The sequence below is a fragment of the Erithacus rubecula genome, assembly GCF_903797595.1.
Source record: "Erithacus rubecula genome assembly, chromosome: 3".
NCBI lineage: Eukaryota > Metazoa > Chordata > Aves > Passeriformes > Muscicapidae > Erithacus > Erithacus rubecula.
The window spans coordinates 58886564-58911688 of record NC_136689.1 but is presented as its reverse complement, the minus strand read 5'-3'; the positions used below and the strand labels follow the sequence as shown (position 1 = coordinate 58911688).

The following is a 25125-nucleotide window of genomic DNA, read 5'->3' as shown; positions in this document are numbered from 1 at the left end:
ATCAAAATACACAGAGGCAGAGATGGAAATTAAAAGAAGAAAAAAAACCCAGGGTATTTAGCTTTGTTGCCTACCATCTGGAAGGATTGCAGAGCCTGTGCTGTGTCCCAGGGTCTGTCAGTGGCATGTTGTATGACCTTAATAAGGAAACTGCATCTTAAGGTTCCCAAGATCTTACATCTGTAAAATGAGAACAATAAGAAAGGTGCCCTGAGTTCTGTGAATAAAAAGGTGCTGTATAAAAATTGGTTTAGTACTGCTAATGGTAGTAATAATATATATGATAATAACTGGTTTGTTCTCACCATAATTTTAATTCAGACAGAATTTTGTCTGTTTTTCTGTGAACAGTGCTAAGATACAGAAAGTGGAAAAGATACAACATTGCAATTTCTCTGAATGTATTGCATAGGCACAACCTGTAAAGATTCTGCAGTTCTTTGCTTTGTTTCTGGTGTGTAACATAGCCCATAGCAGTAAAGTATTTTCAGATCAATGCTTTTCAGTAGAAGTGTTTTGCACTTTCCCAGGAAATGATCAACAAATAAAACACATTGGGAAAGGAAGCTAGCATTCACTTTCTGTTTTTGAAGGTGGCTTATGTTTTGCAAAGCAAGATGGAAGGGGCTGGATCTCCCATAGCATTAGGATCTAAAGAACAGTGTGTCTTACACTGAACTAAGAGAGGTGGAATATAATAGATAAGAAGAGTTACATTTGTTTTTATACCTTTGCATCTCAATTATTGTTGCTGTAGCTGACTCTGAGGCAGAATGGGCATAAGGATTCATGGCCATGTCTTGGTATCAGGTGTTGTCTCTCAAGAAATAATCCTGTCACTGTCTCCTTTTCAATTGCACTGGCACAAATAAAAAGTGCATTTACTTTGAAAACCTTAAGTGTGTTCTTATAAGTGTCTAGATTGGAAAAAAAAAGCCATAGCTGGCTTATTTAATGAACAATCCTTGGTTGCAATCTCTGATTTCAAAACCTACCTTCTTTCAGCACTGTTGATGAGTTCAAAGGGGCCAGACTTGGGCAGATAATTCTGATGCTCAGTAAAACTGGAAATGAGCATGTAAATGACATTTCTGGCTAGTACTTTTTTCAAGCAAAATAAGAAGGTTACACCATAGACAGAATATTTTCGATGAGAAGGAAGTCTTGGAGTTTCCTAAACACTTGGAGGAGGAACACTTTCTTCCTGAAACTTCAACATGTAAATGAAGACTTACTGGGCTGTGTATTCCTTGTCTCTTGCTAACTTTATCTAAGCATTTAAGAAGTGCTACAGAAATAAGTGTGACCAGAGAACCACAATGCTTCTCAGAAAGTAGCTTTATTGAGGAGTGACACTGTCCATTTTATGTCATCCTGAGAGCCCTGCTAGAGCAGGGAAGAGCAAATCCCTCCATCACAAATGCATGAAATGGGCTGAGGATGGATTATTAAGGTATGTTTTCCACATCACTAATTATTTTCCTCTTTCCTACCCATTGCATCTATATAAAAAACATTGCTGGAAATGCATCTGGGAAATTAGCAGAATGTTTGCTTTACTTCTTTTCAAAGTGTTTTCATGGTTTTAGGTGAGTGTTTGACTTATGTTCATTGGCCCTTGCACAAGAGACTGAAAGCTATTTCCTTTTTCCTTAATTAGAACATGTGGAATATAAGATTTCTGAGCAGTGAATTTCCTTTCAGGAGATAGGTGAGCATATGTGGTAGAAGTGGTTGTTTTTGTAAACTGGAGAAGTTGGTCCTTCCGTATTTTATAGATACTTTTTAAAGCCAAACTTGTACTTTTCATACAGACAGAAGTGCATTTTTTTTCTTTTTTCTTCCCCACCTCCCCTTTTTTATTTTTGGAATTAAATAGAGACGTGGGAAGTTAGAAATATCTGAGGGAATTTCTAGGAGGGTGGCCATAGGAATGTGGTAGCAAATGTGGTGAAGGCAACAGCCCAGCCCTGTTAGTGTGTGCAACTTTATTTCAAGTCTCTAGAGCTGGTGCTGGTGAGAAAGGGAGAAAAAATTAAACTGGAGAGGTTGTGTGCTGTTTCTTAAAATCATGTATTTTTATCTCTGCTGGCTTGTCTGTGTGGGTGGGCAGGTATGAGTCTTGGTCTGTCCTCTTGTGCAATGTCAGAGGGAAGTTCAGGTCGGTGTGGTGGCCAGCCCACATCCTCCACCCACACAGACCCATGAACAGTTTCACACATCAATCAGGGAAAACCCTCAGCCCCTGGCATCTTTGGGGCAGGTGTGTGAGCTCACAGTGACATCAGATGAGTGTCACACTGCCATGGGACACCACCAGTGCCTGCCCCATGCCCTGTGTACATCAGGTCTACCTCCTGGAATAAATCCTATCCAGCATCCCCTACAACCATCCTTTTCTCTCACAGGTGCTTTGGGGTAAAACAAATGGAAAGAAGAATGAGGAGAATGATTTTGCAAAATGTTGTAGATCTCCTTTTAACACCCCCTGCAAAGTGCCAGGCTCTTCAAGTTGTCAACCACTTCTAAACAGACAGAGAGAGGGAAAACAAAGGCCGTGTCTAGTTAAGAGCAGAGCTGGCTAGATTAGTCATGACCAAAACTTTGGAGAGTTTCTGAAGCACAGACAGATGCTGTGGTGCAGTGGGGGAAAGTTCTTGCAAAGCTACTGCTCTCATGTCCATTTAGTGCTGCTTTTTTTTTTTTTTTTTTTTAAGCACTAATACTGCCCTATGTTTTTGTTCCTTAGAAGGTGAACCCAGAAAAAATGCAGCCTCACCCTACCCAGCCCTCTCTTTTGCTGTCTCAATGTTCCATAGTAGTATACCAACACTTAAGTGTAAATAAATTGACTGTGTGTAGTGTGTAGTAGTAACTCTGCATTTTACTTTGTGTCCAGGTAAGTGTGGAAGGACATCACTGGCTTAATTTGCCCCTGGGAATTTTGTGGGGTGTCTCTGGGTTTTATGAGCACATATGAGAGAAGAATTCAGTGTCACCTTCTGGTGATTTATAAGATATAGGTGATTTATAAAGGATATCTGTATTAGCCCTTATTTTGCTAAGCAGATGTGGTGTATTGGATCAAATTTTGACATATGCCAGTGGGCAGAGGAGGAGATCCAAGGACTGTGGAGATGGTAGGTGACTCCAGTCTTGGGCATGCTCTTATGGCAAAATGACATCTGCATTATTTGTGGGTGGGATCTCAAAAGTTTAATGTCTCCAGAAATTAAATTTAAATTGTGTTTCAACCTGCCTGTAGCAGTCTATCCTCTCAGAGCCTGGAGGACAGGATGCATGCATACCATCCTTCCAGCTGCAGTCTAAACTTTCCTTATGAACAAGTGTATGAAGAAACTCAAATTAAAGAGCTTATTCAATTATTTTGTTTTTACACATAAGCAAGAGAAGGCAGGACTTTAAGAAAGAGTGGTGTTAATCATTATAGCAATCCTTTCTAAGGAAAAAAAAAAAAAAGCACTTTTTCATCCATTAAAATTAAGTGTATTCACAGACATACAAAATTACAGGGTAAGGGCCTGCTTGGGAACAAATTGCCCCTATATTGCCATGCCAACAGTGTTCATGCTTTTTCCATTTCACCAAAAGAAAATAATAGGCATAGATGCCTAGACCCATGAAAGGAGGTGGCTGCAGTTCTGCTGTGCAGAGTTGTTAAAAGCAGTACAGTAATTCTGACTCCTACAAGGTATTTCCAGCTTTGAAACACTGTTTTATTTAGTGATAAAATACAATGACTTTGCAAGTGTATAATTAATATTGCCACAATATCTATGTAGCTTACCTAGCTAAAGAGACTGTCTCAGCTGTGTTACATAAGGTTTGGTGTGACATTTATGAAAGGGGGTCTGAGCCTTTCTGGCTTAGGAAGTGAACTCACCACCACTGAACTGCTGTGTAGGAAGAAGTCTTCCCTGTAGGAAGAAGTCTTCTCTTCCCCTACTCCTTTATTTTTCTTTCCTGCCAATAACCTCTCCTGAAAATGAACTCCTGGACCAGCTACTTCAGTGTCATGGGATTTTTTTTGCTTTTCCTATAAAACCTGCTCCCTGCTTGTTTCACCCTCAGGAGCCACATGAGTAGTGGTTCTGCTTTAAGGTACTGGAATTGCTATCCATGCATAACATTGCATGGATGTTGACAAACAGGCTGATGCACAGAATGACCATGCACAAAACAGATGTGCTTGGCTTTACCTGCTCTGGTTTGCTACTTTACCAGACAAATGAGCTCACTCTCTTAATCAAGTTTTCACAGGGAAAGGGTAGAACAGGCTGGTACAGATGGTGGAAGAAATCAAGGCAGATGGAGAGAAAGAGAGAAGAGAAGAAAAGAAAAGAAAAGAAGAAGGAAAATATTTGTCAGGCTTGATAGTGTTAATGAAAATGTAAAAAAGAAAGGAGGAAAGCAATGTTTGGAGAGCAAAGAGTGACCTGACAAATGTGACCTCTGTTTTTCCCAAGGGCTTCTGACTTTGAAACCAAAGATGCCTTTAATGTTCACCAGGTGCCATGAGGGTGTTTTGATTGCCTTTATGGAAGGGAATTAGCCTCATAGCTTCAGCATCTGCACTTCAGTGAACTTCAGGGACAGGGTGTATTCTTGTTCAGATCATAACCTTTAAGGTTCAAAGGCCATGAGCAGCTAAATAATTAATTCTGTTCTTCCACAGGAGGCAATGAACACAGACCTATACTTCACACCAGTTTATCACAGGAATTTTTCCAGTCCCTGCTCAAACAGCTTCTGTCTGAACATCTCTGAACTGCAAACTGGAGCAACTGGAAAGCAAAGCAGACACAGCACAGAAGCAAAGCTGGCAGTAAGATTATTCCTCATCCTAAAATAATACTCTGAAGTTTGTATTTTGTCAGTTGAGATTATAGTTCAATTTCTCAGAAGAAGCAAGATGCTATTTTGCTGAAGACATATGGCTTTCTGTCCCCTGTTGTTATATAAGCAAATTGTTGGTACTTATCATCCTCTTTCTGGCTGCTTCCTCACCACAGGTAATTGTGCCTCTGATATTACCTAGATATCTCAGCCTTGCGTGTGACCTGAGAGTAAATTTTAGCTCTTCAGGTAATTGTCTTGTCCTGCAGATGATGGATTTATAGGAATATTGCATACTGCCAATAAAGAGAAACAAACCAACTGATCAGTGGGGTTTTTACTCCCCCTCCCCCTTTCCTCTGAGCGAACCAAGGGCCAACCATTTCTGGACAGCTCCCCCTCCCCTTCTTCCTCAGGGGATTCAAGCAGCTCATCTAATCCTTTGGTGCTGTGTTGCAGCAGGGAGGAAGGTACGATAGGCAACATATCCTCAACAGAAGAGATTTTCTGGGAGGAGGAGCAAGAGCTGCCCAGGCGCCAGCTCAGGATCACTGAATCAGGTCACTGGAGTAGTGGGGTGAGTAAGTTTGCCTTGAGAGGTCCTGTCCAGCAATGACTCTTCAATACTTTGATTTTCTCAGCCTTAATTCTGGAGCAAATACATGCTTTAGGAAGACAATATGATAATGTCTCTAACATATCTAGTTGAGCTGCAGGATGTCATGGGTCCAGATGTGCAGCAGGATGGCCACTGCTTCAGCTCATCAGTCACCTTCTGTACCCAATATCTGTTCATTCTACCATCTCCTCCCATATCCAATTATCTGTTTTACATCCCATTAATTTCAAAGTACAGGACCAGAGTAACTTCAACAAAAGACAGGGAAGCGGTTTAAAAGGGCCTGGAAATTTTGCAAATTTGCAAACAAATGTCTGCAAATGGTCATCATATTTGTAAAGTCGTGGCAGTCCAGTGAAGTTGTCACTGATTGGAAAAGAGACAAAAGGAAGACTTGAGTAGCTGCAGGACAGCCAGTCTCACCTCAGTGCCTGGCAAGATCATGGGAAAGATCCTCCTAGAAACTGTTCTGAGTCATGTGGAAAATAAAGAGGTGGTTGGTGGCAGCCAACGTGGCTTGTCTAAGGGCAAATCATGCCAGAAAAAATTGGTGACAAGGTTACCATATTGATGGATTAGGGAAGAGCAACTGATGTCGTCTACCTGGACTTGGGCAAAATATTTCACAATACCACACAGCACCCTCTAAATTGGAGAGGCACAGATTTGATGGCTGGATACTTGGTGAGTAAGGAAGTGGCCGGACGGTTTCACTCAGAGTGTTTCAATCAATGTCTTGATGTCCAGGTGGAGGACAATGATGGGTGGTATCCCTCAGGAGGCAGTACTGGGGCCAGCACTGTTTGGCATCTTTGTCAGTGACATGGACAGTGGGATTGGTGCACCATCAGCAAATTGGCCAACAGCACCAAAATGTGCAGTGCAGTCAACAGGCTGGAGGGAAGGGATGCCATCCAGAGGGGCCTTGACCAGCTTAAGAAGTGAGCCTAAATTTCAACAAGGCCAAGTGTAAGATCCTGCACCTAGACTGGGGTGCAGGGTGTACCTGGTCTGGGGTGCACCCAGACACAAATGCAGGCTAAATGGTTAAGGAATGGATTGAGGAGCAGTCCTGAGGAAAAGGACTTGGGAGCGTTGATTGAAAGGAAGCTCAGCATGAGCTGGCAACGTGTACCTGCAGCCCAGAGATCCAAGAAAATATTTTTTAATGAGAATGATAAGGCAGTGGGACAAGTTGACCAGAGAGCTGGTAGATGCTTCTTCTCTGTCAACATTCATGTTGAATGGGTGTTTGAGCCACCTGGTCTAGTAGAAGGTGTCCTTTCCCATGGCAGGGATGTTGGAACTGGATGATTTTTAGGGACCCTTACAGCCACAACTGTTTTATGGTTTTGGGATTTGGAATGCTGATGTGCACCAAGGATCCAAGAGTGGATTAATTCACTGAGCTGTACATAATAATGTTGTTAGTAGTCACATTTCATACTGTGGCACAAATTGCACCTTGTCTTTACCTTTGTGTAAAAGCACTGGATTTGTACTGTAGTAGTGCTTCTTATTTAAAGTGAAAAATGACTGCATAAAGTGGTATTTGAATCCAGAGGGAGCATTTCATTAATTAGTAAATAATGGTATGAATTTGAATCATATTGCCTTTTTCAGTTTTTCTTTGAGGAGTGCCAGCTATGAAGGTGTGTGCACAAATAAATTGTTTCCTTATGTCTCAAAAAACATGTTGTGGAGGTTTAATTTAATTTTATTGACAACAACAGTTTAGAAAGGAAAGGCTATTCAAAGACAAGAAGTATAGAAGTAAGATTTTAATTTTATGAGTTTTAAATAAATTATTAGATACATATTCTGGAGTGACAATATTAACATGCATATGTATAGATATATATTTTTGTCTTGTTAATGTCAAAATATGTTTGAAAATTTTATGGAAAATTTCCAATGCAGGTGCAAAATCTAGGTGCCTGTTCTTTTGACTTCATGTTAGGATAAAAAGAATTCAGTTGCTGAGTGGGATTTAGCAGTGCTACAAGCATAGCTGCGTGCTTTGGGGCTGATTATAATCACTAGGGAGATTGAAGTGTATTGAAAACCAGAAAATCTCGACAAGCCTTTTAAATGAATTGTTGAAGCCCTCTAAGAGGATTTCAGAATAAAGGTATCTGAATGCATTCACATGTGTGGGGAAACCTGAGTGCATATGTGCATTCCTGGGCCCTGGAGTAATTTCATGTAATACTAGCATAAACTAAGCCTGTGCTACTGTAAAGTACATGTTGACTTGAATAGTGCCTTCCAAATCCTTTCAGAGCCATTATTAGTGTGAGGACACTTCTGATAGAGAACACAGACCTTCTTCAATGGCACTGAGTGATTTTTAAGGATGCTTCAACATTGGGGACTGAATAATTGAGCCTGGAAGAGAGTGATTCAAAGTAGATTTGAAAGAATAAGAGCAACCAACTTGGATTGGTTGCATTGAAGCATTTTCATCTTGGAAATAATACTGACTTTTTTGTGTTTAAGTGGTTTTCACATGGTTAAAAATAATAATTTAGTGCTTATGAAGTCATCTCTAGTTTGTGTTTAAGAGGAAGCTGCCTCAATATGTGCAGCTGAAAGGTTCTCCTGCTGCATTCCCAAATTTAACCTTCACTTTTCTGCAGCGTAGTTCTGGTTGCATTGTGAAATAAAAAACTGATATAATCTTTACTACCTTTATTTCTTTCTGCAAAAAGAATTTTGTTTCTGTAGTAGAAGAAAAACCGTATTTGAAGGTGTTTCTACCAAGGTACAGCTAGAAAAAAAAAAAGTCAGAAAAGAATTCTCATTATTTGCATTAATAAAATATCAACTAATTCAAATACATACTTGGCAAAAAAATTTCTGAAATTTTGACCATGTTCTAAATGATCACCTGTTACTGGTGATGAATCTTTATGATTGTATGAGTGAACAGAGGAAAGCTTGCACTCAGATGTCCTGAAGTTAGTGTTCTGGATGTATTTTGATTGGTTGTTTTTTTCACATTTTATTCCTCTTGCAAATTATCCCACAAGGTTATGAAGACATAGGTAAGCCAATGAGTTCATGAGTTTGAGATACTTAACCTATATACTGTGTATACAATTTTTTCATGTTGTAAAGTGGATATGAAATGGAATCATAGAATGGTTAGGATTGGAAAGGACTTTAAAGAGCACCCACCTTTCATGGGCAGGGACACCTTTCACTAAACTCAGGTTGCTCAGGGCCCCATCCAACCTGGCCTTGAGCACTTCCATGGATATCAACAGCTTCTCTGGGCAACCTGTGCAGGTGCCTCACCACCCTCACAGCTAATAATTTCCTCCTAATACCAAATTAAACCTGCCCTCTTTCCATTTGAAATCATTATCCCTCGTCCTGTCACTATCTGTCTGTATAAAAAGTCCCTCTGCCTCCTTCCCTGTCCCTACCCCACCCATTAGGGTATTGGAAGGCTGCAAAAGGATCTCTTCTCTGGGCTGAGCAACCCCAACTCTCAGGCTTTCCTCACAGGAGAGGTGTTCCAGCCCTCTGATTTTTTGGCAATTCACCAGTATGAACTGCCAATGAGTGTTAGAGTAGACCGAGTTTGCACCATCAACTCTGTTGCATCTTTGAGACGCTGTGGATTTAACGTATTTAATATATGTATAACAATGCATTTGAAGAGACCTGTGGTGATTTTCTGTGCATGTATCTGTTATGAAAACTTTATTGCAGACAAAAGCTCTTTTTTTCTCATTGTCCAGATATCCACAAATACAAACAAAATGAGAGAGGGTGTTGATAATTGTTATTAATGTTTTCTCTATGTACCTAGTTTTTTCAAATAGCCAATTTACTGCTAATGACAACCTGTTCCCTGACCAGCAATTCCATCTACAGTCTTAAGTGTGAAAAGAAGATACTGGGGTAGAGGTAATTAAACTTCTGGAGGAGTTGTTCATTATACTAGCTGCTTCCTTTGAAAATTCCTTTAATATTAGTAGGAAATTAAGACCCATAGAAGTGAAAATGCATTGATGACAAGGGAACAGAGACATGGTACTGCAGTGCTTACAGCAAAGACAGCTGATGTGGGAGATGTCAGAACTCTTGGGGAGATATCTCTGCATATCTATGCCATAATTGCTGCATTCCAGGTGCAGCAGCTCAAGAAAATAAATCTCTGAATCATCCCTTTTTAAAAAAAAATTGTGGTGTTGAAACAAAATGTGATTTTTTTTAAACTTTACTATTGACCTCAGAGTTCCTAAGGGAGGGAGAATAAAAAAAGTGTTGGATTATGAAGTACTGGCACACCTTTGTCTACAGAATACAGGTGGGTGTAAATGTAATAATGTTGTAGACATATGAAAAAGGGACAGAGTAGACGAGTACATCTGCTGACAATCTTTCTTTTTAATTTGGAGCCACCTGAAGGCAATAAATATCTGGATAATAAGTCCATTCCCATACAGCTTCTGGTCTTTCAGATTAATAGTGTGCAGCAGGGGAAGGGATAAAGGAGTCTACCTTTAACTCTGGCTTCTGTTCACCTTTTTGTAAGCCTGAGAACATTTCCTGTCTGCTTGGTGATGGGAAATGCAACCAAAACAGGCCTCAGTGAGTGACATTTCTCATCACTGGCTTTTGACATTGAGTTTTCTGTACCACCTCAGAGATGCTGCAACATGCATGAAGGGGAAATGAGGCCAGATCTTTGCCATGCTTTGCAGTTAACTCACTTCAGTATTTTACCTTGTTGGTTTCTGGGTATATATTGCATTGTATCTAAAAAGCATTTCCCAGTTATAATTCCTTAGAGCCCAGTATTGCAAGCAGCAGGTGAATACTGTCAAATAAAATACATGTACTTCTGTGAGAGGCATATTTTGAAATAAGGAGTTTTACTTTGGTCTAGAATTTATATATAGACTTTCTACTTATAGTTTACACATTTTTGCTTTTGTAGCTTCCCGTACTTTCCTTCCTGTCTGTGTTCTCATATTTCCTTTCTAAATTATAGATATGAGGGAACAACCATTTTCCTTGAAAAGGCCATTACTTTTGGGGATAATCTATGGCCATTTTAAGAAAAGTCAGCAGTTCACAAGGGTGTTGCCTAACATGGGATTATATGAAATAGGACTTCAGGAAAAACAAACCAAGATCAACAGCCCTCAGAACCCTGCAATCTTGAGATGAATAGTACTGGGAAAAAAAATCTTCATCCTGCTTGTTTTTCTAGGAGGGTTTTGTGCCAGATTATAGCTCTTGCCCTGTCTCTGTCAAAATTAGCTTTGCAATGCACATTCACCTGCCATGTGAAGGGCGTGGCAAGGAAAGGGGGATGACTGACTGAAGAAAGGAACAGCAGAGAGAGAATTTGTACTTTGGCTATGTTTAGTATTGATGCTACACTAAATCACTGTAAACATGTGTCAGGGGTGTAGATTAGGATGTTTGCAACTTTACTAGAATCTGTTGCCCTGTTGAATTGTTTAATTGCATTAATGAGAGAATGTGAAGTGGAATGTAAAGAATTCTTCTTTGGGAAGAAATGGTGAAGGAGACAATCAACTCACCACGTTTTTTTGGACTTGTACTGGAAGATATCCTTCTATTTGTTGGAGATAAGAATTCAGAGTTTCAGTTTTGAAGAGACACAGGCATGGACAAGTGAAAACTGTATTTCTGTGAGAAATTGTACTGGGAAAAATGACTTGGAAAAATGTGAAATACTGAGAAATGCTTTGCTCTCCATTTTCCTCTCCTTTTGCTTGCATCTATAATAGAAAGTTTAGGTGGCTCTTTGTTGATTTTCTGTTATTTTTGTCTGCAGATTATTGTGTCTTCCAGCTCAGCAGTGCGTGGTACATACTGATGTAGAGTAAAACTCTGGGTCTCATGTGTTTTAGGCCGAATGTGCAACATGGGTGAACGGGTTCCAGAAAACCCAGGGGAAGAAGCTGGAAAATCCATCCTCTGGTCTCTGCTTTAGGACCTTAGCAATTATTGTCCTTTTCTTCAGTGGGTTTTAGGCCCTGCAGAAGTGCATTGCCTGTCCCTACATAGGCAGTGTGTTCATATATAAAAACAACTCAGAGGTTTCTGTGATGTTGTGAGTTGCATGTATATTTATATACTTGTTTATCTATAGTTATTTTTTAAAGAGAAGGCTTAGTATTTTACTTTTGACATCTTTGTACTCCTCTAGATGTTATTTACAGGGTCAGTTTTGCTGTTATTACTTCATCTTTTGAGAATGCTGAATAAGGATTACATTTGATGTGGCAAATTCTTGCTGTTCTACATATTGTCCTGTTAAATGTTCTTCACAGAATTGTATGATGGAGCTTAAACATAGCTGCTTTCACTAGATAAGGAAAGTAATGAAATTCTAGTCTGAAATAATGGTACTGTGAGGTTGTTCCATGTTTAAGAGAGACTTGGTACCTGTATTAAACCAAGGGTCTGATTTGACAGTGGACAGGAAGGCTGAGTCTGACCTAAGAAGTTAAACTTGCCTGGGAGTATCCTCTGGCACTGAGGATACGGACAGCCCATGATGAAATCATGCAGCTCTCACCCTCCAAAAGAAGGTGACCACATCCAATCTTAGGGGATTTATCTCTGGGCTGTGTTTTTCCCCTGTGGTGCTGGGGAGTCTGCCAAACCTGTGCCAAGAGCTTGTCTAATAACTGAGCTGCAAGACAATTAAATTCTACTGTCTGGGTTTGCTTCTTGGCGCTGTTTAATTTGCTGATGAAAAAGAGGCCAAAGAGGAGTGTTTGACTATTTATCTCTGGTTGTGTTTATTGAGGATCAGCACTCCAACTGATGCATCTCATGTGTTTGGAAACTCATTTTGTCTTATCACTGCTGAAGGCTTGGTTATGGTTTTGCATTTAAATGACACACATGCTACTTCTGCATATCTCTTGGAGGGGAGAAAAAATTAGAAATTGAAAAAGCAGCACTGTCTGTTACACATGAGGCTCTAGGATGATAGAATTGAGAGAACTTGCCTTTGTACCATGAGGTACTTTTTGCTGTTCCTGTAGGATTTCAGGGGTTGATAGTGATTTCTTTTCACCACAAGATACAGTAAGCTCTTCTGTGTGCTTTGGGTGCATGCCTGTGTCTCTGCACACCCTCACTCATACATGCACTGCCCATAAGGGGGTCTGTGGTTTCTGTGCATGACTTCCATTAAGTGACAGTGACAGGTCACGTGCGTGCTGGGGGCTGGGCGCAGCGGGAGGTGGTGCACATGCACCTTCAGCATTAGCACAATCGACATCCTCTCAGGAGAAGGGTGGCTGGGCCTTTCCCTAGGAAACATATGCCAAAACTATTACCACAGTCTACGTCATGGCCTGCAGCAAGCTGGACAGGATGTTAATGAGGAGGGAATTGTGGAAGGAATCTCAATGCATCCCATATTATTGAAACAGAACGCTGAATAAACAGATTATTTCCATTGCGGTGCCCTGTCAGCGATCTCAGTATTTTGATCTTGATCAGGTTTCTGCTGATAAAGGTTTATTTTTCATTACTTAGTTGATATGGGTTTGGGGGTGTTTTAAATTCAATAAATAAATAAATAAACAAATGCAAACATCTGGGAGGTTATAAAAGACTGTGGAGCCAGGACAGCTCATTATTTCTCCTTGACGAAGAAATCTCTGGTGCATCCTGTGATGTCTGTGACAGTGTGTAATGAGGCACTCCACTATGTCAAACCTAGAGTAGTAATTCTGTCTTATCTGCTGCAATAATGAGACTTTTTGCACTACTGAACTCAGCAGAAGTTATAGGTGTAAAGAAGATGTGTGCGTTTTGCAACTATTTACAACAGGTGAAGGCCAAGGAATTAAAATTGTTTTTTTTTTCATTCAGGGACCTTGCTTCAGAACCTAGCTTCAAATTTAAATTGTGTTGATGATTCCAACAGTGCCTGGCACTAAGTTAATTTCATATTTGGTAATTTTCTGTAGTAGTCCTTGTTCAATATTTTATTGCTTACTTTGCTTCTATTTGTTCTTCCTTTATCTTTTTCTTCCTGTCCCTCTTTCCCTCCCTGAAGGTTTGCCTGAGTAGTAAGAGTGAGATAGCTAAAACAAATACCATTGGTGATAACAGCTGTCCATTTAAAGCAATTTTTTAGATACGTTTTAGATAGCAAAATGCCAAAGCAATATCAAAACACATTTTTTTCCTCAGATTCCAGCTGTTAAATATCTGCATTGCTATGGATTGATCATAAGCCCAACGTTACTATTAGTTTGATGTCCCTTGAAATGTTAGGCTGTTTTTTCATAAAATTAATTAAATATGGCCGATGTCATAGCAAGTCCATTTTATAATTACATTTCAGCTGCCTTGTCTTCCCTGGACAATGGATGTATTTTTTCCCACCCCTTGGCTAACGTGCAGTAAGTAGCATGAGGTAAGCTGGAGTTGTAATGTGAGTTAGCAGGGTGACGTGGCTCTTGGCCTCCTGAGAAAGCACTCACATACTCCCTTGTCCTTGTGATGGTTTCACCAAATGTCAGCTCGTGTGTGCTAAGAATAGGTCTTGCTGCTCTCTGCCTCGACAGAAGTGACCTCAGCCCTGACCTGGAGCTTCCCTGTCTCGGGTGGAGATTGTTCATGTGCCAGAGCCACTCCAGTCGCAGCTCCTCAGCCCCTGAGGTGAAATCTGTGCCCTGCTCTGCTAGAAATGAGAGCCTGGGTGACACAGACCCATCCAACAGCCCTCGACTGGCAGTCACTGTCACTCATTGTCAACCTGAGCTTGTTTTCAGCAGCCAGCTACTGGAAAAGGTCTCCTGAAAACATTTATTTTTTTTTTTATTTTTAAATTTTCCTTTGCAGGGAAGATACCTGTTAATATGAGGTAAAGAAAGCAAGAAGTTGGATTTGATCTATTTGTTTTTGTTCCACACCATCATTCCAGGTGACCTAGTTTAGGATTGTGATGAGATCTGAAGAGTAGAGTATTGAAAATGTTGTTTGTGAGAGCCTGTGTGCCAGAACAGTATGGGGTAAAATCATCTTAATGAGATGCTAGATCATCTATAGAGTGCATCTCTCAGTAAATACAGTGGATTTATTTTCCTTAAGGGGAACACAATGAACCTTTTACAGGAATGCACTTTTCTAAGGCTGAAAAAAATAATAAGCAGATGCTTTAGTTCTTTTAAGGGTTAAACAGAAGCAAATTTGTGCAGTACCCCACAGTTGCAGCTGTCATGGCAGTTGTTGTCAGCTTGCTCTAGATTCACAACTAATGATGGAATATTGGACGAACTCTTGTGTAAATTTCTCCAGAAATAAAATAACTTTTTTGGTTTGTCTAAAAAAAAAAAAAAAAAAAAAACCAAACAGAAAAACAAACCAAAACATAACTGTGGAGATGTTTTATTATTGTGAATCAAGATCCAGAACCTGAGAATCCAAAACACTACTGTAGCTTCCATCTGAAAATCAAGGCCTGTCAGGCGGCATGAGATCCACTCCCTTTCCAGCTTTATTTGACCCAAGAGGAAATTCATTGAAATGCTTGCTAACCTTTACTGAGCAAGAAGAGTCACTTAATAAACATGATTTTCCCCTGGGGAGTTTTATTGCCTGGCCTAGGTTTAGGTTTCCCTCTTGACATTTTTCTACCCATGTTCTGACTCTTCCAAAGAACACAGTAAAGAGACTGGTTGCATTGATGCTCCCTAGAAGAAACACAATATTTGTTGATCAGGGCCTTAGCCAAACAATTACACTATACAACAGCCAGTAAGAAGGGCAGATTTTACTGTTCTCAGCTTGCAAGGGGAATGTCATAAACCATATGAGTTTTCATTATCTCATTCTTTATAGGGAAAAGGTGAAGTATGGGCAACTGTGGGGAAACAGAAATTTTTGCTTTTCCTTTTACTAGCATCCTGCTAGTAAATTTGTACTGACTGCAGGTTGGGTTATAAAATGAATGAATAAAAGATGAATAAAGGTTATTTACAGAAGGGAAGTTGCCTTGCTTTTTTTTCCCCCATCCTGATTCTGCTTGATGACATCCTCTAGTTAATTAGTTAATTTCCATGAGCAAAACTCGTAACAATATGTTACTGTTTTTCAAATTACTAAAAAAAAAAAAAATTAAAATCTGTTTCTCACTTTTCTCTCCTTGTTTAGAGTAGAATCCACATCTCTCAAATGGAATACATGCAGGACTCTATTGATTTTTCTTCTCTTAGTCTATATCCATTAACCACAATAAATTCCATATTGAAATAATAAATGTCTTCCCACCAGGAGAATGGCATTGCTTTTCCTTTCACTTCCAGACCTGAGAAATTATTTGTGCTTGTTTGTTTGCTGTGTTAGCATTTCTTTGCAACTCATGTGTCACCAAAAAACCTCCCTTGACAGAAATCTTCCACTTTTTAATTGTCCCACTCCTGCCTGAGTGTTCACTGTGAGTGAATGTCTCAATCCAAGGGTATGCATTAGAAATAGAGCTGATAGCCTATTTAATAGACTTGCAGGCTGAAGTAAATAACAGAACTCCATCAATAGGAGGTGAAAATTCAGACACAGTTTTATAGATGGATTGGCCTGGCTACTGCTAGCATTTTTCTTGTTTTTAAAGCCTGTGTTTTGAGACACATACTGACACATGTACATATGCAAATGCATGGTTATGTGTGTTTAATAAAACAGAATTCTTTTTGGGCTGGTTGGATACCTAATTCTCTACAGAAAACAAAGGTAATGAGCATGAAGCCATCACTTGTCAAATAATTTTAACTCAGTTTTGCATTATACCCTGATATATCTCTGCTTTGCCCTCTGATGTGAACACTACATTATGTTGCACATTACTTCTTAACAATCATGCAAGCAGTACCCATCCTTTTACCACTCTTGGACAGGATATTTATAGAGCATAGGTCACTCTTATCCAAATAACTTCATTGTTGTGATTTTACTAAAGAAAAGTGAAATGTGGTTAATATGAGATGTTTCGGTATTTTAAAATTCTTTTTGGCCTTCAAAGAGCATAGTTCAGTTTTCTGGGCCAAAGGACTTTCTTCATTCTTAATGCTTCATACTTCATTTTTTAAAGAGTTATCAAACTTGGAAATAATTTTTCTGGTTTCTTAATATGCTTTAGCTTCATACACAGCATTTTTCTCCTATTGTTCTTTCTTGGTAGGATTGCTTTAGAGATAACTGGGAGCATTGAAGCTTAAGCTAACATGACTTGGGGTGATGGCTTATTACTTTAACATTGATGTAAGCAAAACTGGAGATTCTACCTAATAATTTGCATGAATAATACTTAACTTTCTCTTCCATAGCTTTTTCTAGTCAATCACTTGGAGGTGGACACAGAATAAAACATCAGCTATCAAGTTCTGACTGATGCATTTTAGAATTCTGGTTTGCATCCCCTGGTGTACATCTTCTTCCCTTGATTAAGATACATTTCCCATCATGCTAGATTTTCATCAGCTTAAAATGCATCAAAGTATAGATATATGATAATAAAATATTTTTAACATATGTTTTAGCTAAGGCATGTTAACAGCTCACTTTTAAATCTTCATCTAGATAAAGCCTATGGCACCATTCCACATTGACTTGTGTATAAATAAGGGAAGACCTTTACTCCATCCTTGGATGCTTGGCCAGGCATCTGTCATATTTTATGATTCATAGTCTAATGAATAATTTTGTGCTCGATGTGTTAACCAGAACTGAGTCTTTTCTTTTAGAGCTGTATGAGTAAGTGGAAAGTCACAAAACTGAGAGTTTTATAGGTGAATTACTGCTGGTAATAAACTAAGGTTTAAATCAAAATATGAATTTGCTTGCTTGCCAAAGATACAGTTACACATTTTCTCTGGCAAATTGTTCTGTAGTTATTGTGTCTCAATTTCTGTTCACAATGCACACTCTGTTTTCATTAATTATACATATCCAGTGTGCCCATGATTTTTACTGTGGAACAGCATATATACTACACACAGATTTTGTATTTCAAAAATTGACATGACAATGGTATATTCTTCAGTATTTTATGGCAATTTTATCAGCACAAAAAAAATTCTACTGCAACCTCAAATTAATTTCTTGCAAAGGGTATTTCTGTCCCCCTCCGTGTTCATTTGAATGGTGTTTAAGGCCTTCTCTAATTATCTGAAAATAAAAAACACATAGAAGAGAAAATGAAGCAGGAGATGGCACTGGCTCTAACCAAGGGCTGATTACACTTCTGAGAGATAGGTCTTGGCAGTAAAGTACCTTAAGCCTTGAGGGAAATTTCATAACTGTTGATGATTTATAATATTTGATACAATGAAAAGAAGGAATTCTGCCTTATATAGTGCAATTCATGCCAATTACCCTTTACAAATCAAAATATAATGTATGTTAAGATCTGAGAATTGGGATATTTTGATCAAAACCAATGTAAATGCATTGTTATTAAATGGCAGTAATAATGAACAAAATAAGCACAAGAACAGCTGATGAAATTTTCCCCCCCCCTTGTCAAAGAGCAATATTTGAACACACTTGCTGCTCACAGAGCATTATTGACATGACTTTTGTTAGCTGTGATATCCTCTTCCTGCTCTGGTCCTAAAAGACCATGCTTTTAAAAGGCATCTCCCATTCCAGATTCCCAAAGTAGGAAGGGATTCATAGATGGAACATGACAGTAGAAATATTCTTATTTATAGGGTTTACACTCAGATGACCCATTACACTGGGTAAGAGGTTTTGGTCCAAGAGATAAATTGCTTTTGGTTTTTCCATCATGCTGTGAGTGAGTTAACATTATGAGAGAAAAGAGATGAGATACAATGGTGGCAAGCAGAATTTAAAGGCTTACTTAGTCTGCAATAATTGGAAAATATTATAGAAATTGTGAAAGTGAAGCATATAGGCATTTTCCACAGAACAATGTACTTAGAATGTTTTAGGAGCAAACCCAAAGGATATACAAGTCAATGATAAACAGTATGGTTGCCCACATGTCCAAGATACTGTCCTGTCCCTTGAGGAGATACAGGTATTTGACCTGAGCCCAAGTACCTAATAACAATATATTTTTAAGTGACTCATCAGTGCTCTGAGAAAATGCAGGATATACCTATCACAACAAGAAAAAAATAAGACAGTTAACTTATATAACATTCTTAAGCCTTCAGATAAATTTTGAATCAAATATTCCATTGTCACATTCTGTTGTCTATTACCAGGTTTAGCTTATTTCTTCTTTTATTAAGGATTAATAAAAGGATTAAGGAATACATTTCTACTTGTTTTTACACACATTTTTAAATAATTGTGGTTATAACAAATCTTTAGGTAAAATGCTGAGAAAACATTTTGTATGTGCTTAAGAAAAGACACAACATAGGGTTTATGACTCCTCTGTCATGCAACTGAACACATCTTGATATTTAGTCTTTTTTTATTGAAACTTACCCTGAAACTTTTGAACAGTGCAACTCATGGAAATCCAACAATGCCAGAATGAAGGCTGGACCAACATATCTTACTGCGAAAAGAAAGGAAAAGGTAAATCAGCATTCTGATAGAGTTGGAGGTGAGTAGAGGTGGTTGGAGGAGCCCTTGCCTTCCTCAGTTTTCTAGCTTTCCAGTGATGTGTGCTACAACTTAGAGCTGGAGCTGTTTGTCAGTGGGACTCACATAACATAAACAAAAAGGGCAAGAAGGAGGACCTAGGAACTACTGACCAGCCCACCTCACCTAAATCCCTGGAAAGGGGGAGTGCCTCACTCTGGAAGACACATGGAGGATGAGAAGGCGATCAGAAAAGTGAGCAGGGATACACTAAAAGTAAATGAGGTTTGACCAACCTGGCTGCCTTCTATGATGGAAGACCCTCCTGGATGGAGGAGGGAAGAGCAGTGGATATGGTTTGTCTTGCCTTCAGCAAGGCTTTTCACACTGCCTCTCACAGTATGCTCATAGGCAAACTTTGGAAGTGAGCACTGGATGAGGGGTAGTGGGTTGGATTAAGAACTGGCTGAGCAGCAGATTCCAGAGGATCATGATCAGTGACAGGGTTTAGTTAGAGGCCTGTCACTAGTGGTGTCCCCCAGGGTTCTATACTGGGTCCAGAGCTGTTTAACTTGTTCATCAATGATTTGGATGTAGGGGCAGACACCTCCTCAGCAGGTTCACTGATGACCCAAAACTGGGAAGAGTGACTGACACCCCAGAGAGCTGTGCAGCCCTTCAGAGGGTCCTTGACAGACTAGAGGGATGGGCACACAGGAACCTTTTGAAATGCAACAAGGGTAAATGCAGGGTCCTGCACCTAGGGAGGAATAACCCTGACCACCAGTACAGGCTGGGTCTGATCTGCTGGAAAGCAGCTCTGTGGAGAAGGACCTGGGGATCCTGGTGGCCAACAAGCTGTCCATGAGCCAGCAGTGCCTGGTGGCCAAGAGGGCCAATGGGATCCTGGGGTGCATTAGGAAGAGCATTGCCAGCAGGTCAAGGAGCTGATCCTGCCCCTCTGCTCAGCCCTGGTGAGGCACATCTGGAATTCTGTGTCTAGTTCTGGGCTCCCCAGGACAAGAGTGACACAGGGCTGCTGGAATGGGTCCAGTGGTGGGCAACAAAGATGATCAAGGGACTGGAGCATCTCTCATGAGGACAGGCTGAGGGAGCTGAGCCTGTTCAGCCTCAAGAAGCAGTGATAGAAGGGACCCCATCAGTGTCCATCAGTATCTGAGGGGACACTGTCAAAAAGATGGAGCCGGGCTCTTCTCAGTGTCAAGCAACAGGACAAGAAGAAATGGCCAGAAACTAATGCATAGGAAATTCCACCTAATTATGAGGAAGAATTTCCTTACTGTGCAGGTGGCCAAACCCTGGAACAGATTGCCCAGACAGGCTGTGGAGTCTCTCTCATACAAGATATTCAAGAACCATCTGGACGGAATCCTGTGCCATGTATTCTAGGACTACCCTGCTTGAGTCAGGAGGTGGGACCAGGTGACCAATTGTGGTGCCTTCTAATATGACTTATCCTGTGATTTATTGAAATACAAAATTTATAAATAGAATATAATAAATATATATATAATATATAGTATAATATATATATATAATATATAATACAATATATAATATATAATATATAATATACAATATATATAATATATAATATATAATATATTATATATTATATATATTATATAATATATAATATATAATATATAATATATAATATATAATATATAATATATAATATATAATATATAATATATAATATTAATATAATATGATAAATATATAATATTATAGAAATATCCTATTATTATTATTATTATTATTATTATTATTATTATTATTATTATTATTATTATTATTAATATCTTAAAATAATCTTAACTTTAATCTTAAACTGAGCACAGCACAATTTCTGGCGTCTAGGAACTGTGCATTAAATACCTAACCAATGCACTTCTCCTCAAGTTTCAGTTAAAACTGAAGATGCCTCACTCTTGATTATTTTTACACTGCAGATTAATGAGCTGAAATGGGGAGAAACAGTTGTAAAGCAACTGAAAACCTCACTGTGATATAAAGCAAAGAAAATCTCACTTCTTGATAACAAGTACACCACATCTGTAGAGTTTTGTTTTATATTTTGGGAAAAGTTTTTGTGCCTGTAAATTCCTTTGCTTGGTGTTTTTTATTTTAATATGATTTTTGTGAGCTGGTGAAAAATATTACTGCCTGGTTAGGTGCATGGTTAATCTGTCAGAACAGCACAGTATTTGCAATCTTTTGAAATTCTAATGTAGTAATCCAGACCCCTATTAATGATGCTATGCACTATTATTTATTTATTCCATACACTTTATCTTATAGAAGGAAAGTTTCATGTTTTGTTTTGTTTGTTTGGTTTGGTTTGGTTTTTTTAAGATGTATTTTGGATTGGATGTTGGTGTCCTTAGAAGTCAAGACTTTGTGACCGAGAGGGAAGACCTCAGAATTAGAGTTACAGATTTCTCTGTTGTATCACACCTCTGGAGGTCCCCAGCACGGGGTTTGCAGAACTTTGTCTCCTTTCCACTCTTTGCTCTACTTGTTATAATAACTCTCCCTGTAATCTTCATTAGTGCCTTCCAGTGAATTTCCTCAGTGCTCTGGAAGATTACTTTAAATAGCAGTGGCATGTGCACATTACAGGCAGTCCACTAGACCAAATAACACATAGTTTAAAATTGAGGGCATTGTGCTCTTTCTTGCATGGTATTTTCCTGTAGGCTTTTTTCAAGCCACAACTAAAGTGTTTGCTGTTTCTAAAAGCAATTTGCAACTGTTCATACTAGCAAATTTTAAAAAAGTGAGAGATGAGTGCTTACAAGATTCATTTCTTGGTCACACTAATTAGTTGTTTACAGACACTCAGTTTTGGAATCTTACTGGACATCTAGCAGGCCAGACATTAAATGTTCAAAAGCAAATGCATCATGTTGGATGATGGATATCAAAAGCAAACTTGATGGAGTTGAGTCACCTTAGGGACTTCAGGTCCTTTTGACAGTTTCACCTTTGATGTTTCAAGGTGGCTGAAAACTTGTGTATAGTTTAGAGCTGCTGAGACTTGGTTTTAGATACAGCTATTTAACCTTTGGCAATCGCAGACAACTTCATAGTTCTTGGCTTCATGAAGGATGATGATCTGCTGGGGAATGACTGTTTTATCAGTGAGAATGCAAAAGTGGCTGCAGCTCTGTTTGTCTGCTCAGTCTCCTTTAAAGCTTCAGTCCTGTGGGTGATACATTATCAGGCCCATTCCAGTTTCCTGTTTATATAGGGTCTGGCTTTGATGCGAGTACAACAGATTAAGAAGCAGAAGCAGAGTTCCTGTTTTAGTACTTTCTCATCAAGATGTATATAAGACCAGTGACACTGTGCTGACAATTATTAAAAACATCAGACTGGTGAGCACATATTTTTACATCAGCACCAAAGATTTAAAGGCATACAACCTCAGCAGCAGCCCCATCAGCTCATCTTTCATCAAAGCTGCAGATTAGGAAGAAATTTTTGCATTTTGTCTTACATGTGTTTTAAACTAAGGAAAATCATTCTGAAAAGGCTGATTTGTCTATACAAGAGAATTTTAAAAAGTAATTCCTGCATTAAATTAAGTTCACAGTTTTTGTCTGAAGTCCATTTATCAACCAAAAGGATCTGGAATCTTGTTTGTCTTTCCTGGCAATTTCTTAGTTGCATTTTGCATTACAAAGTCATATGATTTCCTTGCAGTTTCAATGTCTTTAGCAAAGTTTCTTGCCATTATCTCTCACTATTTTGGTTTTTTTTTTTTTTTTGATACATTTTAGTTCCTGCCACAATAGAGCTCCTCTTCCTTGGGATTTGGATAGAGTAACTTGTTGCACTGACTCTTGCCACTCTTGCTAATTATTTTTTGGTAGCTCAAAAATTTGGTTTCAGTGTGGAATCTGGTTATTCCTTGCCTAATGTTCTGTCAATGTGTTGCCTGGTACAGCAGTGGACCTCCAGCAGAGCTGTCTGCAAACCACATACACGTCTTATTCAAAGACAGAAAATAGAAAAACACTTATGGTGAAATAATAACAATAATCATCATCATTATATAATTATTGGTGCTTGTAAATAAATCTAATTTGAGTGGCAAGTGCTATATCTTTTGTCACAAAGATGTGCAGTTATTCAGAGTAAGTTTGTAAAAATTCTGCAAGAAACTGAGCTCTAAAGAACATCCCAGCTTTTTGGAAACTCATGCAGGCAGACCAGGACACTTTTTTCCTTTGGTCTGTGGCTTCTCTTGGGAAAAGCTTTGTGATGACCCTGCTCCACTTTAACTTTTCCTGAGCTAACTTTCCAAGTAGACTATAAATACCAAAGTGTGTATTGTAATGCAACTTGACTGTAGTATCTATCCCAGTTAACCCTGGAAAACTAACTCGGTTCTTTCCCCCAGCAATAGTGGCTGCAAGACTTGGGTGCTTAGGGTACTCTTTTCAAGCTACACCTTGTGTTAGTAAGTTTGCTAGTGTTCTAGTTTAATTGGTATGTGAATGTAACACACCAGTTTCTCTTTGAGTTGGTGATGTTTACAAACTCATATTCTATTTGCCTTGTTTGGGAGTTTCATCAAGAAATATTCCATATGTCTATGCATATGAATTCCATAACACACAATATAATCTAGTAACAGTACCTATGATAATTACAGCATGTTACCAATAAGAGAAAGCCTATACTTTCTTTGAATAATCATTTTGCTCTCTAATTACATTTTAGAACTGCCTATATTTAATTTATGCTGTGGTATTTATGCTCTTAATGACTATGTGTTCCTTTCTGCTACTTATGGCTGTGTTGCTTAGATTTACTTAATGAACAAGAATGTTTAGAAAATAGAAAGAGCATAGTCTGGTATAAAGGTACTCCCATCAGAAGTGGTTTAGTTGTCAAATGTTAAAACTAAACAAGAACTAATTGTGTATAAGAATTAAACTAGGACTTGCACTTACTGAGGTACACACGTACACATTGGAACTGCTGAACCCAGAGGTGGACTGGGTTATTCTTATATTAGTTTTTGAAGTTATTAGCTCTTGAAAAGAAAAAACAAACAAACAAAAATAACAACTTAAAATGAAGTGAGTTTACTAAGCTGAGTTTGCTATCTTTACTGAGGCACTATGCCACTTTGTGGAACCTTCCTTCTCCACACCCATCCCCAGTAAAATCAGTGGAATTTAGTTTGCAAAGGGCTCACAACTGATTGTTGTTTAAAAATCATGGTTACTGCATGTGCTTGTGGAACAATAGACCTTGAGAAGGGTTTTCTAGGTATGTGATGTGAAAGCAGATCTCATCAATTGAGGTGGTGAATTGAGGTAATACATCTTTTTTATAATCTACCTGCCAATGAAAAAGATGTAAGGAATCTCTGTGAACACAAATTGTGATGTTTATGTTATCAACAGATCTGAGAAAATGGCATATTGGTCAGTATAATTCTTAAATTTATTTTTTAGGAATCCTGAAATATCATGATTTTGATTTTTCTTTGCATGTCAAACTTCTGACAACTTGCAGGATGACTGAAGAACCAAATTCTTCTCCAGACAAACCCTTATACCTTCTGTGTGTTACACAAGTATATTCATGGGGATAAATGCCTTAGAGGGGCTTTAAACTGTATAAGGGAGCCTAATAGGATTTAAAAGCTGTAAAGTTGGTTAGCAGAGTTTATAGCCTACTTGGATGGCTATGGTCTGCATTTTTTTCAGGCCAAGGTCAGTGGTATAAATGGTGCTGTTAAAACTGCCCGTGAAAAACTGAAAAGCATACCACTGATTGAGACAAGGCACTTTCAACAAATATTTGTGTTTGCAAAGCAAACTTTTGGAGGTGGGGCAGAAAAGTGGAGGACAACTTTTTCCAGATCTAGACTGTAGCTCCAAAGTTTCGGTTGACATTTTATTTGTTAAAATTTTCTTTCTCACAATATCACTCTTGAGAATTTTTGTCACTTGTCTGGGAGCTATGGCTGGTGACGAAAAGAGGGTATTTGCTTTCCTGAATTGTTTGAGCTAATGTCTGTGGGT

At 38.8% G+C, this 25125-nt stretch overlaps 1 long non-coding RNA gene across 1 annotated transcript in view; it reads left to right on the top strand.

Annotated features, from left to right (window-relative positions):
• Window positions 1-1202: 1202 nt before the first annotated feature.
• Window positions 1203-25125, top strand: part of LOC306800530 — a 49669-nt gene continuing 25746 nt past the window's right edge. Inside the window, exons 1-3 of the long non-coding RNA XR_013773854.1 lie at window positions 1203-1711; window positions 3613-3712; window positions 4697-4846. This is a non-coding gene — a long non-coding RNA (uncharacterized lncRNA). The remainder of the gene's footprint in view (window positions 1712-3612; window positions 3713-4696; window positions 4847-25125) is intronic.